The sequence below is a fragment of the Cibotium barometz genome, chromosome 21 (assembly GCF_041138505.1).
Source record: "Cibotium barometz isolate CiBa-2024 chromosome 21, ASM4113850v1, whole genome shotgun sequence".
Taxonomy (NCBI): domain Eukaryota; kingdom Viridiplantae; phylum Streptophyta; class Polypodiopsida; order Cyatheales; family Cibotiaceae; genus Cibotium; species Cibotium barometz.
The window spans coordinates 32733800-32747024 of NC_141066.1; the positions used below are offsets into that span (position 1 = coordinate 32733800).

The window sequence follows — 13225 nt, forward strand, 5'->3', positions numbered from 1 at the left end:
GAGACTTGAAAAATCCGCACTGGGCGCTAAGTACCAATCCAAACATGCTCCGATGGGGACCAAACTTTGCAAGCATGTGGGGGTAGGTCCCCCCCACATGCTTGAAAAGTTTGGTCCCCATCGGAGTATGTTTGGGTACGATGGTATGGGGAAGGCCCGGATTTTCCATGGCCTCTTAAGCACCAAGAGACTTCAAAAATCTGGACTGGGCGCTAATTACCAATTCAAACATGCTCCGATTGTGACCAAACTTTGCAAGCGTGTGGGGGTGGGTCCCCCCCACATGCTTGCAAAGTTTGGTCCCCATCGGAGCATGTTTGTATACGATGGTATGGGGAAGGCCCGGATTTTCCATGGCCTCTTAAGCACCAAGAGACTTGAAAAATCCGCATTGGGCGCTAATTACCAATCCAAACATGCTCCGATTATGACCAAACTTTGCAAGCATGTGGAGGTGGGTCCCACCCACATGCTTGCAAAGTTTGGTCCCCATCGGAGCATGTTTGGGTATGATGGTATGGGGAAGGCCCGGATTTTCCATGGCCTCTTAAGCACCAAGAGACTTGAAAAATCCGCACTGGGCACTAATTACCAATCCAAACATGCTCCGATGGGGGACCAAACTTTGCAAGCATGTGGGAGTGGGTCCCCCCCACATGCTTGCAAAGTTTGGTCCCCATCGGAGCATGTTTGGGTACGATGATATGGGGAAGGCCCGGATTTTCCATGGCCTCTTAAGCACCAAGAGACTTGAAAAATCTGGACTGGGGCTAATTACCAATCCAAACATGCTCCGATTGTAACCAAACTTTGCAAGCATGTGGGGGTGGGTCCCCCCCCACATGCTTGTAAAGCTTGGTCCCCATCAGAGCATGTTTGGGTACGATGGTATGGCTAAGGTCCCGATTTTCCATGGCCTCTTAAGCACCAAGAGACTTGAAAAATCCACACTGGGCGCTAATTACCAATCCAAATATGCTCCGATTGTGACCAAACTTTGCACGCATGTGGGGGTGGGTCCCCCCTACATGCTTGCAAAGTTTGGTCCCCATCGGACCATGTTTGGGTACGATGGTATGGGAAAAGCCCAGATTTTCCATGGCCTCTTAAGCACCAAGAGACTTCAAAAACCCGGATTGGGTGCTAATTACCAATCCAAACATGCTCTGATTGTGACCAAACTTTCCAAGCGTGTGGGGGTGGGTCCCCCCCACATGCTTGCAAAGTTTGGTCCCCATTGAAAGCATGTTTGGGTATGATGGTATGGGGAAGGCCCGGATTTTCCATGGCCTCTTAAGCACCAAGAGACTTGAAAAATCCGCACTGGGCGCTAATTACCAATCCAAACATGCTCCAATTGTGACCAAACTTTGCAAACGTGTGGGGGTGGGTCCCCCCCACATGCTTGCAAAGTTTGGTCCCCATCGGAGCATGTTTGGGTACGATGGTATGGGGAAGGCCCGGATTTTTCATGGCCTCTTAAGCACCAAGAGACTTAAAAAATCCGCACTGGGCACTAATTACCAATCCAAACATGCTCCGATTGTGACCAAGCTTTGCAAGCGTGTGGGAGTGGGTCCCCCCCACATGCTTGCAAAGTTTGGTCCCCATTGGAGCATGTTTTGGGTACGATGGTATGGGGAAGGCCCGGATTTTCCATGGCCTCTTAAGCACCAAGAGACTTGAAAAATCCGCACTGGGCGCTAATTACCAATCCAAACATGCTCCGATTGTGACCAAACTTTGCAAGCGTGTGGGGGTGGGTCCCCCCCCACATGCTTGCAAAGTTTGGTCCCCATCGGAGCATGTTTGGGTATGATGGTATGGGGAAGGCCCGAATTTTCCATGACCTCTTAAGCACCAAGAGACTTGAAAAATCCGCACTAGGCGCTAATTACCAATCCAAACATGCTCCGATTGTGACCAAACTTTGCAAGGATGTGGGGGTGGGTCCCTTCCACATGCTTGCAAAGTTTGGTCCCCATCAGGGAGCATGTTTGGGTACGATGACATGGAGATTTTCAACAAACAATATGATAGCCAAAGTGTTAAAAAATATAATAAAATCAAGAACATCAACTAAAATGTAATGATACTCAATAATGAAAAAACTCATAATGATATAAACATAAAATAAGTACATCAGAATGAAAATGAGCTATCCCAGCTAGTCTGAGGTTAGTCACTGCCCATAAATCTAAGTACAATGTAAGTGAGCTAACCCAGCTAGTCTGAGTTTAGTCACTATCAACGGTAACCCAATCAAAATCGTCATCTCTAACTGCCGATCGACGTGCGCGTCGAGGCTACTGTGCACGTCGAGGAGGCTGTGCCGGCTGCGAGGATCGTTGAATGTCTGCGGGGAGGTCTACCTCAAAGGCAGGATCGTGAGCTGGTGCCGGTGTACTCGGGAGCTCACAAGTCCCAAAAGCTGCTATAGCCCTCTCTCTCTCTCTCTCTACGTCGTGCTAATGCAAGACGTCTCTGTCTGTAAACCCAAAATCTATAATCTGCAATGGTACGTGTCTGCCACTCTGCTTGTGTGTAAGCTCCTTTGCTGTAAGGACACGCTGCTCATGAGAAGCAGCACTGCCACCATCACCCGAGGTGCCACTAGGACCAGCACCCCCCAAGCGCTCATATGCTGTGATCTGGCTCTCATGTAGGACTCTCTGGTATGCATCAAACTCATGTGAGCTCCACTCAATCTTTGGAGGCACCTCAGGCTCCTGATCTCTATCATCGAAGGCGTCGAGTCCCAAGTCAATAGCTGATGTAAAATCAATAGGCCTGCCAGTCCTAGCATCTACTCGAACGAGGCCTGGGTGAAGATCATCAATGCCCAAAACTCTGTATGTCGCTAGGTTAACGCGTGTACGGCAAGAGGGGCATGCTGAGAATCGTACTAGCTCCTGGGTGATGCAAGACAAATGGAAAAAATGTCCACATCCCAGGGCATATCCACCAGTAGTATCAATGTCCTCGATACATAAAGCGCTGCACACATCACGTAGGAAGGGTGGTGCATCCTGAGGGAGAGGTCATCGAAAAACCTCTGTAAAACAGGCCGTGGATATAAAGGTAGGTAAGGCACTGTCCCTTTGGTGGGCCTAGGTGACAGTCGGCCAGCATCCACCAGCCGCCCGACCAGCAGTAGGAGGCGCATGTGCCTCAACTGGTAGGGCATTTATAGCAGCCGACTGTTTTATAGCAGTTGACTAGGCATTTATGCCAGTCGTGGGGAACTCCAGCAGGTGACAGCCTTCTCAGGCAGCCGACCAGTAGTAGGAGGTGCATGTGCCTCAGTCCCACACAAAATATTCAGGTATTTAACAGAAAGTGCAGAAGCAGGTCAACATCCAGACTCTCTTCACATTCAGCCAGCATATGTGCAGTCCTATAGCTATTTGGACTTGCATCAGTGGCGAGAAGAGTCTTCAGCAGAGCCTCGGATTAGGTGGATACTCAGCCGACATACGGTCTTCTGTCCTTGCGTTGGGGATTCATATATCTCTTTTACTCAAGCATTGTACAACATTCTCCAAAGAATAATTTTGATATTTCAAGAATATCCTATTCATCATTCTGTTGAAAGTAGCTAGAGCATTAGTCAAACTGAATGGCATAACTAAAAACTCATAATGACCAGTTTGGGTCCTGAAGGTAGTTTTGAAGATATCTCCTTCGTCCATTCGAATCTAATGATAACCGGACTTTAGGTCGATCTTGCTAAAGACTTTGGCTCCTTTAAGCTTCTCTAGCAAGTCATCCACTCGAGGTATTGGATATCGATTCTTAACAGTAATTTTATTTAGTGCACGATAATCGATACACAATTGATATGTACCATTCTTCTCTTTAACGAGAAGAACTGGAGCACCAAATGGAGAACTATTAGGTCGAATCAATTCTTTATCTAATAGTTCTTCGACTTGCCTTTGGATCTCCTTTTTCTCAAGCATATTAACTCTATAAGGAGATTTACATGGCAGTGAACTACCAGGAATTATTTTAACTTTATGGTCTTCTGGATGAGGTCTTGGTAAGCCAGATGGTAAATCCTCTATGAAGCAATTAGAGAATTTAGAGACGAAAGGGTCATGAGACATATTTGATTTGGAGTCATCAACAAAGATAGTCACTGTTCAGGTCTTTGAGGATATTCAAATTCAAAATAGACATGATGTAACCAGACAACAAAGATAGTCACTGTTCAGGTCTTTGAGGATATTCAAATTCAAAATAGACATGATGTAAACAGACAACAAAAAGTGTTGTACATCAAGCAGGTTGTTATCAAAGAGTTATTAGTGATGTTGAAACACCACACATCAAAGTTCATTAAGCATAACTTCATGTACAGATGGCAAGTTGATCAGTATACAGGGAGTGTCTCAAGAATTTCCCTACAGATGTCATAGTATCTATAATAGATTTTGCTGAGAACTACTTATTCAAACAGCAAAATGAAATACAGTCCATGCATTGGCACTCAGATCAATGCACAATCCTTGTTCACATTACATATAGGCATAGTACAAGCAAAACGACCAAAGCATAATCAAGGAGATGCGTTTCGAAAGCACTGGGTGTGGTATGATGGTGCAGCTTCACAGTTTAAAGCTGCCCGACCATTCTATTTTGTTGGTCACTTTTACAAACTGACAGGTGTGGAGATGACTTGGAATTTTTTTTGCTTTAGGCCATGTCAAGGGAGAACATGACGGTGCTATGCAATAGTGAAGAGGACATTAACGCACGAACAACTCAAGTCTGATGGTGTAGTTCTTCAAAATGCTGTTGACATTGTAGCTTTCTTAATGGAAACTATGTCTCATGGTGCAGGTAGCTCGTACGTCTACAGTACTAGCAATGGTCCCTGAGATTCACCGAAGGTTAGTAAGTGCAGATGATGTGGATAGGTCTAATGCATGGGGATGTGCAACACTCAAGGGGGGACACAATCCCTACATGCTGTGTGTGGGTTTTGCAAACTAGACCCGACACAGATGAAAACAAGAAATTTGGCTTGTTTTTGTAATGCATGTATAGTTGGTCATTGGAGATCATGCTCTAACAAGTCGTATGTCCAGGAATGGTCACATATTGTTCTCAAGCCTATAACAGAAGGGTTGGACATGGAAGATATGCAAGAACCAATCAATATACTAGATAGGGTGGCTGAGTTTGAAGATGAGAGACCCATGTTTGAGGGATCACTGAATATGCTTGGCCAACTTCTTGTCGAGGGAGGCAACTATGCAATCAACCCAGAGGCTAATAACATAGAAGGCGTAGATTTTTATGTGTTGAAATGTGTAAAAGCAAGGTGGAAGACAGAGAAGGTTCTTAAGGACTCTTGGAAAAACAAGTGCGCTAGAGGCACATATGTTGTCACAGGTCTTTATTATAAGCAGCAAATGGAGAATCCCAATCACTACAAAAAACTGCTCGATGGACAAGGGTGTGAGCCACACATATTCTCACCTAGTTAGGTCAATCAAGTTTGACATGCCCCTTGTGGATGCTGCCTCTAAGATGTATTATTTATCCCCTTAACTTCACGAGTCCATTTACAATGCCATGCCGTATGAGGATGCTTGAAAGATATTCTATGTATCCTTTTTATATAGTAACCTTTCTTTGAAACCTTGCAAAAACATTATTGAGAGAGTCTCGTGCAATCAAATATGTATGCAGGTTCTCATTTCTTAAACCTGATTTGTCAAATCTGGTTTGTATGCACCTTCATTTCTTAAATCTGATTTTTGGAGGTTGTCATCAGCAAAACCTTTGCAAAGTCTTGTTATGCTATATAGCACAATTCCTGTACTATACAGCACAACACATTGCCCCTCTCACCCTAAGTTCACCATGTCTGGTTATGCTATATAGCACAATTCATGTACTATACAGCACAACACAATTCCCCTCTCACCCTAATTTCAACATGTTTGTAAGATTCCTTCCTCCACCTTTTGAGGTGTAAAGGTGTAATAGCCTCCCCTTTTGTTCTTGTAATTATTCCCCTCTCTAAAATAGAAGAAAGATCTTGTTTTACCTTGTTTTGACCTAGAGAGAGATAATCCAAAATTGAGATATCTTTGGATATAAAAATTATCCTAGTGTCTAAGATGGATTCCCCTGAAACAAAAGTTCAAAATGAACTTTCCAATGTGCATTAGGAATTAATTGAAAATGGTATAAGGGACCCAACTACATTTTTAGAAATTTTTGGATTATGGTCCAATTAAGGTTCCAATGGGTCAACTGGATTAATCCAAGTGTTGGGATGAGATAAATCCAAGAGAATAAAAGAAAATATCCAAAAATGAGTAAATGCTCACATAAGATGAAGAGTTGAGTGAGTACAAGGTTTATTAGTTAAAAATTATGAGATATTACTAAAAAAATAAGATATTTTGAAATAATGATGCATTTTTGTGACACCTTGGTAAGGAAAGGGCGACTCTTGAGGTAGGCACCTCTTTCACGTGTGTGGAAGGGTTTTTAATTCAAAAAAATTGTGATATTTTTATCTCTCCTCTCTCCTCTCTCCTAGATCAAACCAAATAAAAAAGGGAGCCAAACTGGTCGAAATCTTATCCAAATTGAGTCAAACTGAACCTGAAAAATTCTAGAACCAAATTGGACTTGGTTAGTGGCCTCCCTCACCTATAAATAGACCCTCAGTAATTTGTAATAAAATATTGGAGCTATACCATGCCAGTATTATATTAAAATAATCATATTTTCTATTATCCTTTAAATTTTTCTCTCTCTTGGGAGCTTGGAGCTCTCTCTCTCTACAAAAACTCTTGGAGTTGCTCTTCTCCTCTTGGTGGACCAATTGATTGGTCAGGGGCTTCGCTGCAATTAGAGAATCAAGCCAAACTTGGAGGTAAAATCAAATTTTATGGTTTTTTTCCAATTTTCTCAATAACTTTCTTCTTCTCAATCCTTGTCAAGCTTGAGAAGCTTTCTAAAAGATTGTTTTAATTCAAATCAAGCTTTCTCTTAAAGTCTTAATGTTTAATTAAGAGAAAGTTAATCTTTATGCTTATTTGTAATGCTTTCTTTAAGTAAATCTCTCTCTCTAAAAGAATAGCCATCTTTATGGCTAAATCCTTTGAAAAAGGATGCTTCTCAGTGATAGTCTCTTAATTCAAAGCTAAACTCTAGGCTTGATAAGCTAGAGATTAAGAAAATGATATTTTCATGATTTTGTGCTATTAAAATAATGGTAAATTCTTTTAGATGAGTAGTTAAAAACTACTCTAATTCATTCTAAATGAGAAATGGATTATCCTAACAAATTGGGAAAAGAGGAATGTTGAAATTAGCTCAATCTAGTGGGATAATCATAGTTATGTTTAATTTTATTTGGTTAAAATTATGATTTAAATTCATAGTTTGATTTTAAGCATAAAAGAGAAACTACTATCATATTTTCATTACAAGCTTTTATTCTTTTAAAAAAAAATTGAGAATTATCAGTAATAGCAGCGAAGCTATGGTAAAATTTTTGAAAAATAATACATATCTTATTTTTATGCATAATACTAAAAGAGGACTTCCTACCATATTCTAGGATTGGACATCCTATGCAAAAAGAATGATTTTCATCATATTCATGAGTAATAATTCTTTTGTAATTATGCATAATTAATTGATTATGAGAAAAGAGTAATTTTTGGTAAATTTATTTTTATGCAAATAGAGGAATTCCCATGATATTTGAGATCCAAGTAATTAAATGGTAAAAGAGAAATTTTTAGCATAATTCAAATTATGAGTATTTATCAAAAGCAGAATTTTGAGCATTATTAATTTTATTGGGAAATATGGGTAGAATTGATTTTTGTAAATCCCATGAATCTTTTACTCAAAAAGAAGATTATTGAATATATTTTACTTGAGAAATTTGAGAAAGAATATGAAAATATCCATTGAGAAAACTTGGATAATTCTTATTCAGAAAAGAGAATCTAGAATCCCTAGGAGGATCGAGGATCCAATGAGTAAACGAAAGTTTAGAATTAATTCTCATTAATGAAGCTTAAGGAATGAAAATACAATACTTAAATGCTCTTTCTGAATTTTTACTATTCAATTCTGATAAGGTTTATTTTTCTTTTTTAAACCTTCAATAACACTCTGATACGTAGATTCAATGGGATCGAGAAAAAGTACCTTTAACTAGGCCAAGCAATTGGCAGAAACTTAGAAAAGTTCTATCAAGTATCGAAAGTAGAAAACGGTACTAAAAGTGGATGTGATAAGATGTGATGTGGATTTGAATGAATGTAAATGAATGTGATGGGATGTAAATGGATGCAATGTGATTAGATGAGATGTGAATGTGATAAGAGGAGATGTGAATGTGATGTGATAAGATGTGATGAGATGTGAGTGGATGTGATGAGATGTGATGTGATGTAAAATGGATGTGGATGTGAATGTGAGGAGATGTGGATGAGATGTGATGTGATGTTAATGGATGTGGATGAGATGTAAATGGATGTGGATATGAATGTGATGAGATGTGAAAGGATGTGATGTGATAAAAATGGACGAGAATGAGATATAATGTGATAAATGTGCATGTGAATGAATGAATGGATGTGGATGAATGTGATGAGCTGTGAATGGATGTGGTGTGATATGGATAGATGTGGATGTGATGTAATGTGGATGGAATGAATGTGATGTGATGTGGATGGATGTGAACGAGATGTGATAAGATGAGGATGGATATGATGAGATGTGAATGGGTGTGATGGATATGAATGGATGCAATGAGATGTGAGTGGATGTGGAGAGATGTGAATGTGATGCGAATGGATGTGATGTGATGTGGATCTGGTTAGATATGAATGGATGAGATGTGATGTGGATAGATTCAATGTGATGTGATGTGGATTTGGGTAGATGTGAATGGATGTGAAGTGATGTAAATAGATGTGAACGTGATGTGATATGGATGTGAATGAATGTAGATGGATGTGATGTGATATGAATGGATGAGATATGAATGAATGTAGATGGATGTGATGTGATATGAATGGATGAGATGTGATGTGGATATGTTGTGACGTGATGTGATGAGGATAGATGTGATGAGATGTAATATGATTGGATGAGAATGGATGAAGGCGATGGGAACACACATGAAAGTCAATATTATATAATTTGGAAAAAATCTCATGTTTTGGGAATCGATAAGTCCATTTAATTTTGGATATATCTTAAACATGCCAACTCTAAATTTGTCGGACATTGTAGATCTAGATTCTACTCTTCAAGATCTTTCCAATGATATGTCACATGAGGGGGTTATGAAAATGTTTTGGACACGTTCACCATGATCCCATTTTTCAAATGGGAATAGGAATTTTCCCAAATTATCCAATATGGTGTTATGACTGGATGTGGAATAAGCAATGTGAATTGATGTAGAAGAATGTGGACTAACGAGAAATGATGTGGAACAATGTGGAAAGATGAGAGTTTGTTAGAAACTGTATTTATGAAACCTATTTTTAAATGACTGTTTGTTAAGAATGTTGGGGAAGCATTTTGACCATCTTGTGAATAAGGTGGTGGAGACCTAAGTGATAAATTTACAATAGCTGACAAAGAGTCAACGGAGGACGTCTCGTATAGCAAGGTCGGCAGAGGTCTTAACCAGCCTCGGTTCGATTTAAATGGTGAGCTTCTGGTATGGTGGATGAGGGACCAAGGAAGTGGCCTATGAGTGAAGCGCTAGGTGACCTGCGAAGTAGCCTAGAGGGTGTTGACCATACGGTGCTCGGGCTCTGGGTCGATGAAGATACCCACGCGTGCATCGAGGAAGAAAATGGAACAAGGAGTTAGAGTTGTTTTCTAAACTCGGGTATGGATCTGGTTGATTAGCCTTGCTGGTCCTCAACGGATGAGTCCATGACTCTTTTATATGGATCTGTTGGTTGATCTTGCTGATCTTCAATGGAGAGTCCATCTAGATTTTCTTATGTGATTATATTTTTGGGTACTATGAGCTAGGAACTATTGAAAAGTGTTAAAACCCTAAGATCTCTCTAGATAATTGTTATGCATAAACATAAATCAAGCATAAACTCAACCACCCGACCACCCCCGAGCCCAAGGGATGCACACATGAATTATAAATGAAATACATCATACCTCTACCTTGATGTCCCATACCATCAAGAGGTATAACTCCAATCCAATAGCATGTAGCTATAGTGTGAAATGGTAGGTGAGTAGATATGAACCTCTACACAAGAGAGCATAACATAGCCTTGGCCTCACAAGCCCAAGCTTCCAAGCCCCCCTTGAGTGTGCCCCATGTCCCTATTATATAAGAGGGTCTTCAAGTGACTCTTGACTCTCCATTTCCCATGTGTGACCCTTGGATGCCTGACCCTAACCTTAACCCTTAAGGTTAGTCCTAACCCATGCTCCACTAGAGCTTGTTCCCACGCTCCCATGCTCACAAGCTTAATGTGGGTTAGCCTCCTAGTATATGCACACATAATGTGCATATAACAAAAAGGCCCCTGAGTGAACAGGTGGTGAGCATTCTGGTTGCCAATGATGCCATAGGTACACCGATGAAGTAATGATTGTAAATTGGAATTTAAGCTAGATATTTTGGAGGATTATGATGAGTGATACTATGGTTTCATTAAAAGATTGTTTTAAAGACAGCTGAATCTGTGAAACATGTAATTTTATATTGGGTGTGTAAGTGGTGTGACTATCTTGAAGTTTGCTTGAAGTGCCGGCTAGGGGACCTAGGAACTCTTTTCCCTAGTACCAGATTCCTCTCCCAGCCCCTCAAGATCTTGTTTCTACCTATTTTTGACTTAGAGAGACAAAATGTTCTCGAGAGAGGTTATTCAATTTTTAGATATTTTTGGATGGAAAAATATCTCTTCTTATTAAAATAAATTCCCCCAAAACAGAAGTTCAAAAAGAATTTTAGAAGGTGCATTAGAAATAAATTATAATCTGTTCTAAAGGCCTTAGCCTAAGGGTCCAGATTTTCTAAAAATTTTAGATTAAGGTTATGAGGGGCCAATTAGATTAATCCAAATGTAGGGAGGAGATAAATTGAAGAAATAAAGAAAATTCTCCCTAAAAATGAGTAAATACTCACATAAGATAAAGAGTTGACTAAGGACAAGGTTATTAGTTAAAAAAGAAGAGATATTTAGAGGAAATGATGCATTTTTGACACCTCAATGTGGGGGAATTTCCCTCATGAAGGAGGCACCTATTTCACATGTGTCGTGGAGTTTTAAACTCTCAAATAATGAGATATTTCATCTCTCCTCTCTCCTGTTTCAACTAGAACCAAAAAGTAAGCTAAACTGACCTAAAAATGGTCAAAAGTGACCAAATTGATCTGGAAAATTCTAGAATCAGTTTGCTTGGTTAGAGGCTCACTTTTTCCTATAAATTGAAGCCTCCCCCTTTGTAAAAGCTTAATAGTGTTTTATGCACTGTTACTCTACTCCTCTCCAGAACCAAAAACATTGAATTCATTGATAATTCACTTGTTTTTGACTATTTTCTCTACAAAGAATTGGTGGCCACTCTTGATCCAAGCAAGAGTAAAACCCTCAATCCCTCAAGCCAAAGGATTGCTCACAAAACTCCATGTAAGTTAGAAATTCTACTTTTTTCTAATTCTATTCTATGGTTTTAATGATTTCTTGCTTCTTTTACATTGAAATTGGATGTTATGCCTTGATGATGGAAAGGCTTTCCCCTTCTCTTTATTGAATTCAGCCCTTCTTTATCCAAGATGTGTAATCAATTAAATAGAGTTAAACTTTTCGTATTGTTTTCTCTTAAAAAATGGGAATTGATTAAATTAGAGTGCTAAATTCATATTGGGGTGAATTCTAAGTAGATTTAGAATGTAAAAATTGAGAAATGGTCAGTCATACAAAGGAGGTTATGGTAAAATTTTCTTAAATTTTGTGAAAATAAGTTTTATATTTATGTTATTCAAAAAGAGTAATCACCTCCGTTTGTGTATTCTAAAAGTGTTATTTTCATTCTATGCATAGAAAGATGCATATTGGAAATATTTTTATTATAAAAGCGTTATTTTCATTAGAATTAATTTCTATGCATAGAAAGGTGCATATTGGACATATTTTTATTATAAAAGTGTTACTTTCACCAATATTGATTTTTATACATAAAGTGATGCATAAAAGAATTTTTTTATTATAAAAGTGTTACTTTCACCTTGATATTGATTTTTATGCATAAAGTGATGCATGAAAGAATTTTTTTATTATAAAAGTGTTACTTTCACCAATATTGATTTTTATGCATAAAGTGATACATAAAAGAAATTTTTTATTATAAAAGTGTTACTTTCACCAATATTGATTTTTATGCATAAAGTGATGCATAAAAGAATTTTTTTATATAAAAGTGTTACTTTCACCAATATTGATTTTTATGCATAAAGTGATGCATAAAAGAATTTTTTTATTATAAAAGTATTACTTTCATCAAAATTACTTTTATGCATAGAAAGATGCATAAAGAATTTATTTTTATTCCAAAAGAATTATTCTCATTAACTCTGATTTTATGCATAGAAAGATGCATAAAGGAATTTATTTTTAATTCAAAAGAGTTATTCTCATTAACTTTGATTTTATGCATAGAAAGATGCATAAAGGAATTTATTTTTAATTTTATGCATAGAAAGATGCATAAAGGAATTTATTTTTATTTCAAAAAGTGTTATTTTCATTAAAATTGATTTTATGCATAGAAAGATGCATAAAGGATTTATTTTTATTTCGAAAGTGTTATTTTCCTTAAAATTGAATTTATGCATAAATAGATGTATAAAAGGATTTTTATAAAAGTGTTATTCCCACTGAAGTTGATTTTTATAAATGAGAATGAATGGATAGATGTGATGTGAATCAGATAAATATATGAATGAATGGATAGATAGATGTGATGTGAATCAGATAAATGTGAATGAATGGATGGATAGATGTGATGTGAATCAAATAAATGAGATGGATGGATGTGGTGATGGAAATCAAATAAATGGATAGATAGATGTGATGTGAATCAAATAAATGTGAATGAATGGATGGATAGATGTGATGTGAATCAGATAAATGTAAATGAATGGATAGATAGATGTGATGTGAATCAGATAAATGTGAATGAATGG

General features: G+C 38.3%; 1 pseudogene; it reads left to right on the forward strand.

The window, feature by feature from the left end:
• Positions 1-4720: 4720 nt before the first annotated feature.
• Positions 4721-5604, forward strand: LOC147627095 (uncharacterized; annotated as a pseudogene).
• The last annotated feature ends 7621 nt before the right edge of the window (positions 5605-13225 follow it).